Here is a 15972-nt window from a genome sequence, read left to right as displayed (position 1 = left end):
ACAGGCACTCAATGCATCATGGTGGGTCAATAATTTAAATACACCCTCCCCCTTACTTATTTTCCTTCCATCTCCATCCTTCCCTCTTTGTTGATTGACAGCTCTGCCTTCGTAGGGCCAGAGAAAGATGTGCATACCTGGAAATCATTCAGATGGCAAGTATATTTAAATGTTTGGCCCCGCCATCATGCTTGGCGTGCCTGTAGTTAGTTTGCAAATATATCAAAAAGACTAACCCACACATCCAACAGGTGTGAATAGGTGCTAGCTGAAAACACAATATAAATATAAAATATATACAGCTGCACTCTAACAATGAATAAGGGAACTCATGTATAGCATTATCTGCTATAGGAATATTTGAAAAAAAAGATACTTAGTTTATGTATTTGACAATGCATGTGAGCCCAGTAAAAAATGGCAAGGTAGATCTCAATATACTAGGACCCTAACTTAAATGCCTCTATTTGGGTTAAAAATATGCATGTCTGGGCAGAAAGGATTCAGCTATAAAGGGGAATGAACACAGCCTGGTTATAGGGCAGAGTGCTTAGTCAGAAAGAATTGCAATACAAATATATCAAAAAGACTGGCCCACACATCCAACACGTGTGAACAGGTGCTAGCTGAAAACACAATATAACTACAAAATACGCACAGCTTCACTCTACAGTGCTAACAATGAATAAGGGAACTCTGATATTGCATTACTTCTATAGGAATATTTGAAAAATAGAGATTCTTAGCTTATGTATCGGCCAATGCATGTGAGCTGTGTCCCTCCTCTTTAATATGAGCTGGATCCTTTATGCCCAGACATGTAGGTTTTTAACCCAGATAGAGGCAGTTACGTTAGGGTCCCGGTATATTGAGATCACCTTGCCATTGGTTACCAGGCTCACATGCATTGGCTAATATAGGTCAATAGGAATATAGGGTTACTATTTTTGTTTCAGTCCAAAAACAGGATACACATAAAGTTAACAAAAATTGCAGCTCCTATAAGATTGTTTATTTAGGTGAATTAAAAGGTATCAAATTTTGAGGGGATGTTGATGTATGAATGAAAAATGTATCTACAAGAAACAAGTTGTTAAATCATACGATGTAGAAACCATGTATATAGGGCTATAAGGCAGTGTATAATTTCCAACTGATCTTGATGCTATAAATGAGAGTTTTGACTAACTTAGCTTTGATGTAAATTTTACCTCACTAGAGCCCACTAGGAAAGTCATAGATGCATTGCTGACTGCAACTCTCGCCGATGATGAGGCAGTGAGCAGGAATGGACCCGCTGGACCAAAATGGGGACTGAGATTTGTCCTTACATGGGAGGGACTAAGCTCCTACTGAGTAGACACTAGGTGCCACTCCGAGGGTAGAGCCCAGGACTCTGGCAGCTGTGCGTAGCAGGGAAACAGCAGGACAAGGGTATAGTCATAGACAGTACAGGCAAGATGGGTACTGGCTGGACAAACAGAGCAGATTAAGGAGCCAGTCACGGACAGGATAGGTATGACAGGCACTGGCAGAGCAAATAGGGCAGAAACAGGAACACAAACTGGTCAGGAACACAAGCACAGGTACAGAACTTCCAGCATGGGTCAACAGGCACAGGTTATCCAGCACAGGATATCAGGAGGGACTCCGAACATCAGGGGTACAGGTCATCAGGCACGAACAACCAGCCACAGGACAGAAGACACAGGACATTGGGTTGCAAGTACAGGACATCTGGCACAGGTCATCCTCCACAGGACAACAGGAGGAACTCCATTCATCTTGGTCAATATCTTCAGGCATGGATCACCAGGCACAAAAAATCAGGCACAGGACATTGGGTACAGGTGTAGCAGACACAGGTGCAGGATTCAGGATGGTGCCAGGGCACAGGGAAACAGACAGGATGGGTCCAAGAACATGGACAGGGTAGACTCAGAGCTGGTTACAGGCAGGATTGGTGCTGGATACTGCCAGAACAGGGCAAACAGCCTGGACAAACAGACAGGTAGTACGATCAAAACCTAATGACATGCTCTGGTCCCTTCAATCAGAAGATGGAGCCTTAAATACTTAAATACCTGGAGCCTCCCAGCAATAGACTGGGGACACTTTTTCAAGGTTCACATGCTTCCTCTTAAGAGGACAAGAAAAGTGCACACAAGCCTTAGGCTAGAGACCAGGAAACCCCATGCTGCATGTGTAGGACCTGGGGCCTAGGTGGAAGCTGAAGACCAACACACACACGTAAGCATCCACAGGGAGAGTCAGGGACTACAATTATGGGTGGCAACATAGGGCTCAGAGGACCATGCAAGACATGAGGGGCCATGGGAGTGAGCAAAAGACCATGCAGTATGAGGATGGGCATGTGAGAGGACAGGAACTGATACAGACGTGGATGGCATTGCAGGAGAGCAGAGGACCATGGGACACGTGGCTGGCCTTGCGGGTGAACAGAGGACCACACAGCATGAGAATGGACATGAGAGAGCATAGAGGACAATGCAACTTGTGCACGCCTGCTGGGACAACTGTGCGACTGAATAGGTAACGGCTTCAGTTTCCCTGCTGGGCTAGGGAGAGAGGAGAGTGCAGGGACCAAGACCATGGCACTACATTGACAGAAATAGTTTACTACTAACATAATAGTCAGCCACCAGGCTATATGTCGCTGACTAAAAGTAGTTGTTGAATCAGTGCAGCAAAACTTGAAAATAAATTGTGGTCCGCTTTAAAAAAAGACATGACTCAAGTCAGTTACAGAGGTACAACACACATTGTGGTTACAAATCTGATATGAAGCAGGAGAGCTGATAATTATGGTTGGCTGTGAGTGTTTTCGTTGCTGGAACATTCAAGAAAATGACTTGAACAGGCTTCAATTTATATTGGTCATATTAGAACTTTCTTTGCAACACAGTATCATGCTTGCACTGTTCGTAGTCACCTGGCAGCCACAAAATGCTACCAAGAATAAGTTTGACACAAGCTGCTCCATTTCTCAGAATCAAGGGGTTGAATAGGTACCTTGCCTTCACCCTTTAACCACTGTACAGAGATTTGGACTACACCAGAGGTCCCTGGGTAAGGGCCATTGAGTCAGTTGCTGTTCAGTGAAGCAAGCTAGCAAGAAGAATAGTTGGAAAGCTGGGTCAGATCTAGGAGGTCACATCAGGAACAGAATGTCCTTATAATTTGCTGTAATGCTTCAGTATTTAAAATTACTTTTTAGCTTTAAGAATTATTGGGCACAGATTTTCAAAAAGTAAAATATAATGTTTGCTTTAACAAACAACAGTGATCTTGAAAGTGGTTGGAAATTAAAGTACAAAGTATATTGGAAAGTTGAATCATTTCAAATACAGAGGAATGAAATGTATTCACATAAAACTAATTTTAAGTGAGTCTACATTAGCTAACCAAATCACTTACAACTGTCCTACATTTACAGAGATTGTTAAAAAAAGAGCGAGGAAAAAAAACCCATAGAGGTTAGTATGAACAGAGACAAGGATTTCAGGAACATAAGCAGTCTAATTTCTGACATTATAAAATTGCTGTGCCCTATTTACGCATTGTGTGTAATCTTAGGTATTTTTAAATTACTTCAATTATTGAAATTAAATGTTCTTGTAGAAATTATGTTTTGGCTTGAAGGCATCGTCTCTGGAGAAATCAGACATGGTAAAAGCCAAAATGTATTGTATTGAGGGATTAGCAAAAATATGAGCTAGTGGCTGGAAAATTATAATTTGGATGTACTGAATTATTTAAAAAAAAGTCTTCAGTAATTCTGAAATATCGGAGAAGCGTTAATTACTGAACATAGCAAAACCCTTATCTTTTTATGTACATTATAAACCATTTTCTGAATTTCACAGATGTTGATTTTTTTTCTAATTTCATTTTAATTTACTATATACCATCTGTGTAAAAATGTCAAGGTGGAGTTAAAAGACACGTTTTTATTTAGCTGCAGTCAATGCTAATCAAAGTTGGGGAAAAGAGCAAGAAATCTGATGAGAGATAATAGCCCTGATTCATCAAGACTGGTGAAATGATGTGCCACACTAGTCTGGTGTAAGATTTCTGGTGAAAGGAATGCCATGGTTTGTCATCTAAACAAGCTGTGGCGCTCTACCCTACCGAGCATCTGTCTTTACTTAGATCTGACCACTTTTTCAGAGCTGGGAGAAACTGGAATGAAAATGTCAAATTGCATATTATTTTAAAGTAACTTTTAGGTGTCCAAAAAGGTTTCATCTTTTTCATGCAGTTTACAAAGGAAGTCTGGCAAAATTGTGATAATGAGACAGGGCCAATAGTTTTAGTTAACTTACCAGTTAAAGATTTTATTTCTATAGTGTCTGCATTTTATAAAGAATGTTGAAATGGTTAAAGGTTCCTTCTCATTAAAATATAATCCCTAAATGCAAATTATTGGTAAAAACAAACTCTTCTCTACTCACCATCCCTGGGTACACCAGCAAATCTTGTTCCTTACCTAGGTTTTTGGCTTTGGCTATGGCGTTGACATCATATTGACAGCGTACAATGAAACCAATGAACTCAACAGCCCTGCCGCACTGTTGACAAGGCTTCAATATCACAGCCAAAGCAAGTAATCAGAAGCAACAGCAGGACTTGCTGGTAGACCATGGAAGGTGAGTAAATCATGGTTTGTTTCTTTAGAATAGCCTGTTGGGGAGAAACTTTTCATGAAAAAGAAAAACCCCTTTAGATATTAAATTTTTATTTTTTATTAAGACAGAGAAAATGTAAGCTGAAGTTGTATGTGATATTTGTAGACTCAGGCAACTCTAAAATAGAAAGTTTCTTCTTACCTGTTATGTAATCCCACTACTATGCATCTTGGAAAGCAGACACATGTTGAGAAGTAATTTTTATTCAACTCAGGTCACATACCACTAGAGATGAGTGAATCTGACAAATTTGAACTTGCCAAATCGCAAGGATTTTGCTGGGAAATTTGATTCACAGCAAAATTATTCTCTGAAAAAGACCCAAAGCCTAATAAACTTAAGATGTGCAAACAAAAAGAATGATGCTCACCACTCAAGTCTCTGACTGTCCTCACTGCTTTCTGACTACTGTCTAGTTCTCTACGGTTTAAATGTGTCACATCTCAGGCCCCATGTTCTCTTTAGATAAGAAATTTTTGCCCCAAGCAGGCAATGGAGGTCACTGCATATGCGCAGGGATCTCATGGTGTCTGCTCTTGGTCGGACATGTTGACTCATTGTGAACTCCACACTGGAAATTCTGGCAACAGGCCTTCCATATCATTGTATATTTGGGTGTCCTCTTGGTTAACTCATATTAGGATGTTCTGGTCCCATATGAAAAATGATTGAAAATGTGGTGTGATGGAGTTGAAGAGAACCAGATGCTGGACAGATAAAAGGAAGCAGTGGTGGCAGCTGGAGAGGTTAGCAGTGATTTTTTTTTAACTTTCAAAAAAACACATACTCATCTTTTTGTCAACCCTCCCTGCTCACTCTTTGAGCCTCCATCGTGCAGCATCTACGGCACAAAGTTCACTGTAGATTCCAACCTTCACATGGAGGTTACCAGTGCAGGTCTAGAGTGAATGCCAAGTTGGGAATCTCTGCCACTTACCCTACAGAATATGGCCTGCTTAAAACTAGATATCCAGGCCCAGACTGAATATTAAGCTGAAGATGTGGTGAGAAGTGAACAGGGAACAGCAGTGGCGGCTGGACTGTGAGCAATGAGTTAAGTACATTTTAAGTTTTTCATTTTAACTTTTATCAGGCACTATACTGTTCAAAAAGATTACAGACCACCATCATTTTGCTGAATTTGCAAAGAGCAAATTACAAGAATTGCATATTCTCCGGAATGCATATTTTTTTTTTATAAAACTTTAGGCAAATTCAATTCCACTTGAATAATTGTGCTCATCTCTATACACCACATAGGACTTAAAATATACATTGAATCAAATGTACACTTTTTTGTGAAAAATAAATCAAAGATGAAGACCTTTAATATAAGATACTTTGGAAGATGTTATCATGTGATCTTTAATGATAGCACAATGAGATTATATCTAAGGATGATCAAATACCTCAAATATTCGGCTTCGCGAATGTTTGTCGAATAGGTCGCCGCTATTCGACTATTCACGAATATTCGATGCGCAATGTAAGTCTATGGGAAACCCGAATAACAACTATTCAGAACTATTCGGGCTTCCCATAGACTTACATTGCGCAGCGAACATTCGCATAGTGGCGACCTATTTATCGGATATATTCACGAAGCCGAATATTTGAGGTATTCTATCATCCCTAATTATAACGACAATCATATTTTTTCATATCTAAAATGTAATAAATTACCTTCAGTGGGTTAGATACTTGCCAGTTTGTCTCATCATATCTTTCTTAGGTTACAAAGCTTAGCACTATGCCTTGCCAAGAAGTAGCAAGCCATGTCGATGAATAGAAAAATAAAGCCTGAAATATAGGAATCCGACGGTAAAACACATTTCAGAAACTACTTGCTTCCTTGTTTAGGACTACAATTTCTTTTTTCCAAGGCAATGTATACAGAACTTTATAATTATTTTTGTCTGCACCTATCTTTATAACTACACCTACAGAACTTTTTAAAATTATATTACGGTATATTAATTTTCAATTATGTAAATTTTAGTATTTGGACATAATATAAATAAAATCACCTCCTCAAAAAATTAAAACTTCTGGTTATTAAGCAATTTAAAAAGCATTTGTTACAGAACTTTTCCTACAGACTTCCCTAATGCTATCTTATTTAGGAATAAGTTTGTAAAATATCTGTGAGTAACTTTCAAATCATCTTTAGACCACAAAATACATTTTACCAAATTAAACTATCAACAACAGTAACTCTGCAATTAGATAACAAAGATTATTAGCCTTAATTTTACACAACCAACTATCAAAAAGGTTTTAAAAACAAATTGAACCCTTCTGGATTGGGCACATTTTTAATTTTTTGCGATTGTGTGTGGTTTTCCTCTTCTTCCAAGAGCCATAACTTATGTTTCTATTAATAAATCCGTAAGACACTTGATTCATTGATGGGTAAGTATTTAAAAATCACCATTTTCTTTACTATTTTAGTATAAAATATACGGAAAAACAGGAAAAAAAATCCAAGTGGTGTAAGAGGGGGAAAAAATTATATTTTGATATCGTGTTTTTTTACAGCATTTGTTGTATGGTAACGATGAGCTGTCAACATCATTCTACAGGTTGGTATGATTACAGCAATACCAAATTTGCATAGGTTTTCCTTTTTAGTGATGAAAAAGCTCAGAACTTTGCAAAAAAAATACATATTGGGGGTTTCTGTAGTCATTTTCCAAGACTCATGAGATATTTACTTTCCCTTGTATGAAGCTGTTTATGGGCAGATTTTTTGCATGGCTAGCTGACAGTATCATAATTTTGGGGTTCATGTATTTTGTTAATTTTTTTAATTTTTTTTTACTGATTTTTTTGTTACTAAGGCATTGTGTCTTAAAAATTATGCATTTCTGACCCATAAATATCATTTTCTCTTAAGGGATCGGGTATATAATTTTATATTTGGACAGGCCAGTCTTTTAAGGACATAGTGATCAATGTACGGAAGGAAGAAGGAAGAGGTTTAACTCGCGCTGCCATGTTGGAAGATGATCAGCTGCAGATAAATTGTGATTTATTGTTTGGCAAATTTCGGTGTTTTGAAACGAACCAAAATCTCTAATGCAGCTCGAGTTAACCCTTTTCCATCTTTCTTCCGTGCACTGATCCACCTACAAGGTCTGCAGAAGCCATTGTGGTCTTCCTTGCCCTTATAGTAATTGTGACTTACACAACTACCCTAGGTGAGTGATTCAATGTAATTAGTTTATTCTGGTACCACCAGGATAAAACGCTATTTGTGTCTTTTTTACTTATCCAGCAATTTTAAGGACATAATATTAACAGATATGCTTATTTTTTTATCTTGTGTATATATAATGGAGAAAAAGATGGGTGATATGAATTTTTAGATTTTTTAAAAAACTATTCTTTTTAACTATTTTCTTTATCTTTTAATTCACTTAGGGGAGGGATTTGACCATATGATTGTCCATTAGCTTATATTGCAGTACCAAAGTATTGTAGTATGTAGGGAAAATGTTCGTCTACTATGGAGCTCAGGATATGCTAGTACAGAGGACTTTAGCAGATCATTGCCTACCATGATAATCGTTGGGAACCATGCAATCACATCTCAGGGGGCTGATCATAGCTTGTGCATATGATTAGAAGCCCACATTACATTTCAAGACTGACAGCTCTTTTTAAGTGCTTAACAGCTGCAGTTGGACCTCAGCTCTGGCAACAACTAATAGACACCACTGCCAAGATGTGCAGCATGTGGGGGTTCCCAACGCTTGTCCTGAGCCACTTTCATACTCAATTACTACAGTTCAAAATCCAGATAGAAAAACTTGATTATAACACTAGCTTCACCAAATGCATAATAATAAATCTATTATAATAAATATAGTAATCACACCCTGATGAAGCTGCACACACAGTGTGTGTTGGGGTACTGTTCAATGACATGGCAGTTGGGAGATATTATATATATGGTTGCCTTCTTTTTTGGACCTGTGTTTTCATTGATATTGCTATAGATTTGATAGATGTTTATATATTTATAGTGTGCATGATATTACTATGTTGTGCATTGTATACTGATTAACCCCTTAATTGTTTGCTATATTTATTTTTATTTATTTCTATCTTCTGTAAGCCCTTTTTAAACACTACATGTTCTGAGAAGAGGCAAACAATATACCGTATTTTTTGTTTTATAAGATGCACCGGATTATAAGACACACCCCAAATTTGAATGCAGAAAAGAGGAAAAAAATAATTTTTACTGTTAAACTGAGGGTCCGTCCTATAATCCTAGTGCTTCCTACATTAGCTCACCAGGGGAGAGCGGCAGATGTGCAGCGACTCAAGAAGGTCACAAGAGGCAGGGTAGGCAATGATGTGGACTTGGAGGAGGGGGTGTCATGGCTAAAAATGATCAGTGTGTGGCAGTGGAGGGTCAGCGATACTGCGGGCTCGTGGGATGTCGCGGCGGGAAGCACCATTGATCTGCCGGCTTACTGTGTGTTCCATTGACACAATGGACTTCAAGAAAATGGCCACGGAGGCAACGAGTACGCAGATTGAAGTGATGGACTTCAAGAAAACCGCAGCCATTTTCTTGAAGTTCATATCGTCAACTGCGGGTGATTCAGAGCAGCCCACAGTCCACAGGCAGATCAATGGTGCCCGCCACAGCAACACCCCTTCCGAGACCTCCATACTGCCGATCCTGCGCCACCACTATCACCCTAGTAAGCTACATGTGGTTTGTAAGACGCACCCCCATTTTTCCTCCGGTTTGGGGGAAAATAGTGCATCTTACAAACCAGAAAATATGGTACATTTTTATTCTGTGGGAATCCAGTAAAAAATATTTTACAATGTGCAATACTTCATCATATGATCCAGGAACATAGGTAAAATTCCAGCAACAATGTCCTCAGACAGGTGAAGTAAATTTGAAAATCCATTTTGTTCAGATCATATTGAAACAAGATCCAAACCATATACAGAAGAAGATTCCTCATGTCCATTACGTGTGATCATCATTTGATCACAGTATGGGGTATTATTTTATGGAAAAAATGTGTGTGTTACAGAGATACCATGTCCAGGGACTGATGCTGCAGCACAGGTGCCCAAGATGTAAGCAGGTGGAACTTGGCATTACAATGAGCTCTTGGGCTACATTGGGCATATTACTGTTTTTGCACAGGGGCCCTTTAAATAAACAGAAGATTAATTTATATTTTCCCCTTAAGGCATTGCTCTATTACAGTTTGGACTGTCCTATTGTATTTCATAAGATCATTAGCTATGTAACCCACAATATGAATAGCAAGTGCTTAGGTTGGCGATCTGTCATATACATGTAAAGCGTTTTGTCATGTGACTTCTTAGTACAGCATGCACATTAAATCCCATATTGTTACTCTGAGCTGCATCTCGGGAGCTGCTGTCACTATCTGGTAAACAGTTTGCTTGACAAAGCTCACTGGGCTGCTAAATAAAATGTGTATGTAATGCGGTTACATTGAAAAGGTAGAGAGGAATGTACTCCTCACAGGGCAGACCAGATTAGAGACATGAAATTGAGGTTTTTTCAGTTGTTAAAGAAAAATGAGTGTAAATTTGACCATTTCAGTGTCTTGGCTTGCTGAAACAGATTGTTTTCCTTCAAGTGCAATTAAAATAATATAATGCCAAAGTACATTTTTTTCTGTAAGAGATTACAAAAAAATGAATATAACAGATGTATTATATATGATCATGTACATATTTTACAATAAAAATATTGGAAATAAAGGACCCTTCTGGTTCCATAATTTTTTCCCTACAACTATCAATTTTCTGTTCAGAATGTAAAGCATGAGTAAACAACAATGATCCCTCAAAAAACAATCATCAACTCCATGTTGTAATGTCGTGGTCTTCCACTTTGTTGCTGAGCTGCTATTATTTCTAAACATTTCCACTTTTGCAATTATACCACTGAAAGTTGATCATGGAATGTTTAGGAGGGAAGAAATGTCACAAATTTAATGTGAACAATGCTGGCATTCTATTACAATATCACAATCAAATATTCAAATTCAGTGATCTCTTTCGAACGACTAATTCCAGCACAAATGTTATATTATGTATTAGTTAAGCGAGTATTTTGACCACATTATCATTTTTAAGAATATTTTCTAACTCCAAACTGTAAAAACATCAATGCTTATTGGGTGTGGCAGATCACGTGATGTGTATTTGTGTAATGAAGGAGGGTGTGGCTTAAGGATATCAACACCCTTTATCAAAGTGTGCAGAATTATTAGACAGCTTGATATCCTCAGACAAAATAAGCCAAAAAAGAAAGTTATTCAACTCTAAAAAGTTAAAAAATTGTTTACAGTTTACATAGAGATGTGGCCCTCTTGAATTGCTAACATTGAGATCTGATAACAAAATCTTCAAAGGTTTTGTGGCAAATGCTCAAAAGGGTGACAAAAAACATGGTGAGCATAACAGATATACAGAATCAAATGTGATGTGCCAAGGAACCATTATCCTCTAGAGCTGTCATATTTCAGAACTGCAACCTTCCTGGAGTGTTTAGAAGTACAAGATGCTCAGAGACCATGATTAGGTAATGATGGCTGAAACCCAACCATCACTGACAAAGCAAATATGATGAAACATCAGGACTGGGACAAGAAATATCTTAAGACAGATTTTATAAAAGTTTTAAAGACTAATGACATGAGAGTGACTTTTGATGGACAGATGGATGGGTCTGTGGCTAGATCAGAAACAGGGTATGAACTTTCACATCAACTCAGTTGCCCACAAAGTGGAAGTGAAGTACTACAATGGGCTGGAATTATAAAAGATGAGCAGGTTTGACCATTGTTGGTTGGAGAAGGACTGAAAAATCCACTTGCAAACCTGTTGCCAGCTTTTTGAAGATACTTATCTTGTAATGGTACAGGAAAAAGTCTGCAACATTCAAGAAAGCCATGATATATATTCAGAAAATACTTCATTGCATGCATCAAAGTACTCTACTGCTTGGCTAGTCAGTAAGGGCCTTAAAGATGAAAGATTAATTACATGGTTCCTTCCTCACCTGTTCTAAAGCCTATTGAGAACTTGTGGTCCTTTATTAAATGGGAGAAGTAGTGAAGAAAAACAGCACACAGCTCTGAACAGTGTCTGGGAGGCTGTGGCTAATGCTGCCCAAAAAGTTGATTGTCAACCGATTAAGAAACTGACAGACTCCATGGATGGAATGACCATGAATGTTATTGAAAAGAAGGATGGCTAGATTAGTAACTGATATTTGTTTTGACATTGTTGGAAAATAAATATGGGACTCCCAGAGGTATAGGTACCCGGATATATGATAGAAAGCGAATATGACATTCAGAGTTAGATATATTGCAAGGGTTGACACTTTTATTTCAGAAATCCAATATTTATTTTGTGTAGCAATTGTTGTGACGTTTTTGATCTGAGTCAACGATTATCAAAATTACACTGCAACAAGAGAAAATATATATGGTATGTAAGAGAAGGAAAAATAATGATGCAATCTTTTTAATAAATATGTAATAAATATGGATGTTTCTATATAAAGACTTGGGATGGTCAGTTTCCTCTACCTTTTTCATTAGTTTAGCTATTACTCTCTATTACTCTTCGCTTACACCCAACATGCTCTATGATTAGGGCATAAGGAAGAGATTTCAAAATAAATAGTCGCCAATTCATTTATATTTGTTAAGATCTACTTTTATAGAATGGCATCGTATTAGATTTGCAGCTTAAAAAAAGCATGTTTAATCATCTATTGTATGTCTTTACTGTAGGCTCCGATATCTTGAAGACGGTTCATACATGTTTACATATCAGCTACTTGTTAAGTGGGTTAACAATGATTCACATAACTGTATTTTTTGCACGAAGTTTCACATACTTGCTTGTGTTAGCTCTTTTGTAAGAGGTGACACAACCCACTGAAGTCTGCTATCTGCTACATCTATGCATAAATCACAAGTCTTAACTAGTTTATACTCGCAGTAGTGAATAAGGAGGAACCATGTTCTTAATCTAAATTATATGGTTCCATTTCAAGAAAGACTTTCTTGTTTGTTAGAAAAAAGCTGGGTGTAAAGAATGGTGTGATGATATTACCAGGCTGTCAGCCCTGCTCTTGTCATCCCCACTTTATTAAAGATTGGCAATTCTTCTAGAAAGGTGTTTGACAGTCCAGCATCATTTCTTGTGCTGCTATCAGAGGCTGATTCATTTTACTCACATAGTTTTCACACTTATTAGGTGAAATGTTCAATTATTATAAAAGAAAAACTTCCTCTTTGTCTGATGTTACTGAGAAGATGGGTTTGTCAAATGTTTTATGTAATACTGCATTTGCCATTTCAATGACAATCATATCAGCATTTAAAGGGACTGTCATGTGGAAAAATGCTATTAACATGCAGAAATGGGGTTAATCTGCAGGTTAATTGTGAACCCGCCCAGCAATGGTAAATTAAACTCTGTTGCTGGGGGGAAATAAACTTGAATCCTCCCGGTAGCGTTCTGTCTTCAGTCCCAAGGGTGGCACCAGCATAGGTTCAATCACCTCTCTGTGCATGGAGAGGGGCAGCTGTAACCATGCCCCCAGCACTGACTGACAGCTAGGTCTAGGCTGAGAGGCTTTCAGTAAGTGTGGGTGGTTGGCTACAGCTGCTGCTCTCCATACACAGAGCAGTGACTGAACTTGTGCTGGCACCGCCTCCACAACTGAAATCCAAAATCTGCCTGAAGGATTAAAGCTCATCTGCTCCCAGCTGTAGGGTTTTATGTGTAAGCACTGGGCAGATTCAGAATGCTATTAATCTGCAGATTAACCCCAAATCTGCAGGTTAAAAGCATTTTTCCACGTGACCTTTAAACGTGGATTGAGATGCTGAAATTATCTGGATAATTAACAAGCATGCAAAAATTGAGAAATTCTTCTTGTTCAAATCACTACCACTTGCATTAAAAAAAAAACACCCATATTTGTAGCATAAGAAGTGATGCAGATATTTGGCATTGTAATATCTATTTTTACAGATATTTATGACTATTTTCAACTTAGCCATGAGTAAAGCCACTGAATGGTCACTGACTGATTTTCATTTTCATGATTTTGCTGAAACCTAAAATAACGGCAAAAAGCCAGAGAGCCAAAAACAATTACTTACATAATAAACATATTGTCATATCAAGCATAATATAAAACACAATAAACACAACATATATAATCTACGTATACAGTTAGGTCCAGAAATATTTGGACAGTGACACAAGTTTTGTTATTTTAGCTGTTTACAAAAACATGTTCAGAAATACAATTATATATATAATATGGGCTGAAAGTGCACACTCCCAGCTGCAATATGAGAGTTTTCACATCCAAATCGGAGAAAGGGTTTAGGAATCATAGCTCTGTAATGCATAGCCTCCTCTTTTTCAAGGGACCAAAAGTAATTGGACAAGGGACTCTAAGGGCTGCAATTAACTCTGAAGGTGTCTCCCTCATTAACCTGTAATCAATGAAGTAGTTAAAAGGTCTGGGGTTGATTACAGGTGTGTGGTTTTGCATTTGGAAGCTGTTGCTGTGACCAGACAACATGCGGTCTAAGGAACTCTCAATTGAGGTGAAGCAGAACATCCTGAGGCTGAAAAAAAAGAAAAAATCCATCAGAGAGATAGCAGACATGCTTGGAGTAGCAAAATCAACAGTCGGGTACATTCTGAGAAAAAAGGAATTGACTGGTGAGCTTGGGAACTCAAAAAGGCCTGGGTGTCCACGGATGACAACAGTGGTGGATGATCGCCACATACTTTCTTTGGTGAAGAAGAACCCGTTCACAACATCAACTGAAGTCCAGAACACTCTCACTGAAGTAGGTATATCTGTCTCTAAGTCAACAGTAAAGAGAAGACTCCATGAAAGTAAATACAAAGGGTTCACATCTAGATGCAAACCATTCATCAATTCCAAAAATAGACAGGCCAGAGTTAAATTTGCTGAAAAACACCTCATGAAGCCAGCTCAGTTCTGGAAAAGTATTCTATGGACAGATGAGACAAAGATCAACCTGTACCAGAATGATGGGAAGAAAAAAGTTTGGAGAAGAAAGGGAACGGCACATGATCCAAGGCACACCACATCCTCTTTAAAACATGGTGGAGGCAACGTGATGGCATGGGCATGCATGGCTTTCAATGGCACTGGGTCACTTGTGTTTATTGATGACATAACAGCAGACAAGAGTAGCCGGATGAATTCTTAAGTTTACCGGGATATACTTTCAGCCCAGATTCAGCCAAATGCCGCAAAGTTGATCGGACGGCGCTTCATAGTACAGATGGACAATGACCCCAAGCATACAGCCAAAGCTACCCAGGAGTTCATGAGTGCAAAAAAGTGGAACATTCTGCAATGGCCAAGTCAATCACCAGATCTTAACCCAATTGAGCATGCATTTCACTTGCTCAAATCCAGACTTAAGACGGAAAGACCCACAAACAAGCAAGACCTGAAGGCTGCGGCTGTAAAGGCCTGGCAAAGCATTAAGAAGGAGGAAACCCAGCGTTTGGTGATGTCCATGGGTTCCAGACTTAAGGCAGTGATTGCCTCCAAAGGATTCGCAACAAAATATTGAAAATAAAAATATTTTGTTTAGGTTTGGTTTATTTGTCCAATTACTTTTGACCTCCTAAAATGGGGAGTGTTTGTAAAGAAATGTGTACAATTCCTACAATTTCTATCAGATATTTTTGTTCAAACCTTCAAATTAAACGTTACAATCTGCACTTGAATTCTGTTGTAGAGGTTTCATTTCAAATCCAATTTGGTGGCATGCAGAGACCAACTCACGAAAATTGTGTCACTGTCCAAATATTTCTGGACCTAACTGTATGTATGGAGTTTGAATAAATAGTAAACATTAAATGACAAAAATGATATATTAAAAGAAAGTATCACCATATTACCAAAAGAAATACAAAAAGATTAAAGATATTACAAATGATTAATATATCAACCTGCTCAAATATTAGCAGGTATATAGCTAGAAGAATGATATTATTCCACTTAACAGTGTAAGAGCGGCAAAAGAGTATAAGTGTAAATATCACAGGAGACCAAGTGTTTAGTACATTACCATAAATAATAAACAGCACATATGATGCCATTAGAAAAATAATTTTATGGTGAATATTGCTGAAGTACCATATTTTTTGTCTTATAAGATGC

General features: G+C 38.0%; 1 protein-coding gene across 5 annotated transcripts in view; it reads left to right on the top strand.

Moving 5' to 3' along the window:
• Positions 1 to 15972, top strand: part of LINGO2 (leucine rich repeat and Ig domain containing 2) — a 2307572-nt gene that overhangs the window by 1026590 nt on the left and 1265010 nt on the right. The gene's annotated exons all lie outside the window — the stretch shown is intronic.

This window comes from Anomaloglossus baeobatrachus, chromosome 1 (genome assembly GCF_048569485.1).
Source record: "Anomaloglossus baeobatrachus isolate aAnoBae1 chromosome 1, aAnoBae1.hap1, whole genome shotgun sequence".
Lineage (NCBI taxonomy): Eukaryota > Metazoa > Chordata > Amphibia > Anura > Aromobatidae > Anomaloglossus > Anomaloglossus baeobatrachus.
This window is presented reverse-complemented; position numbering and strand designations above follow the sequence as displayed.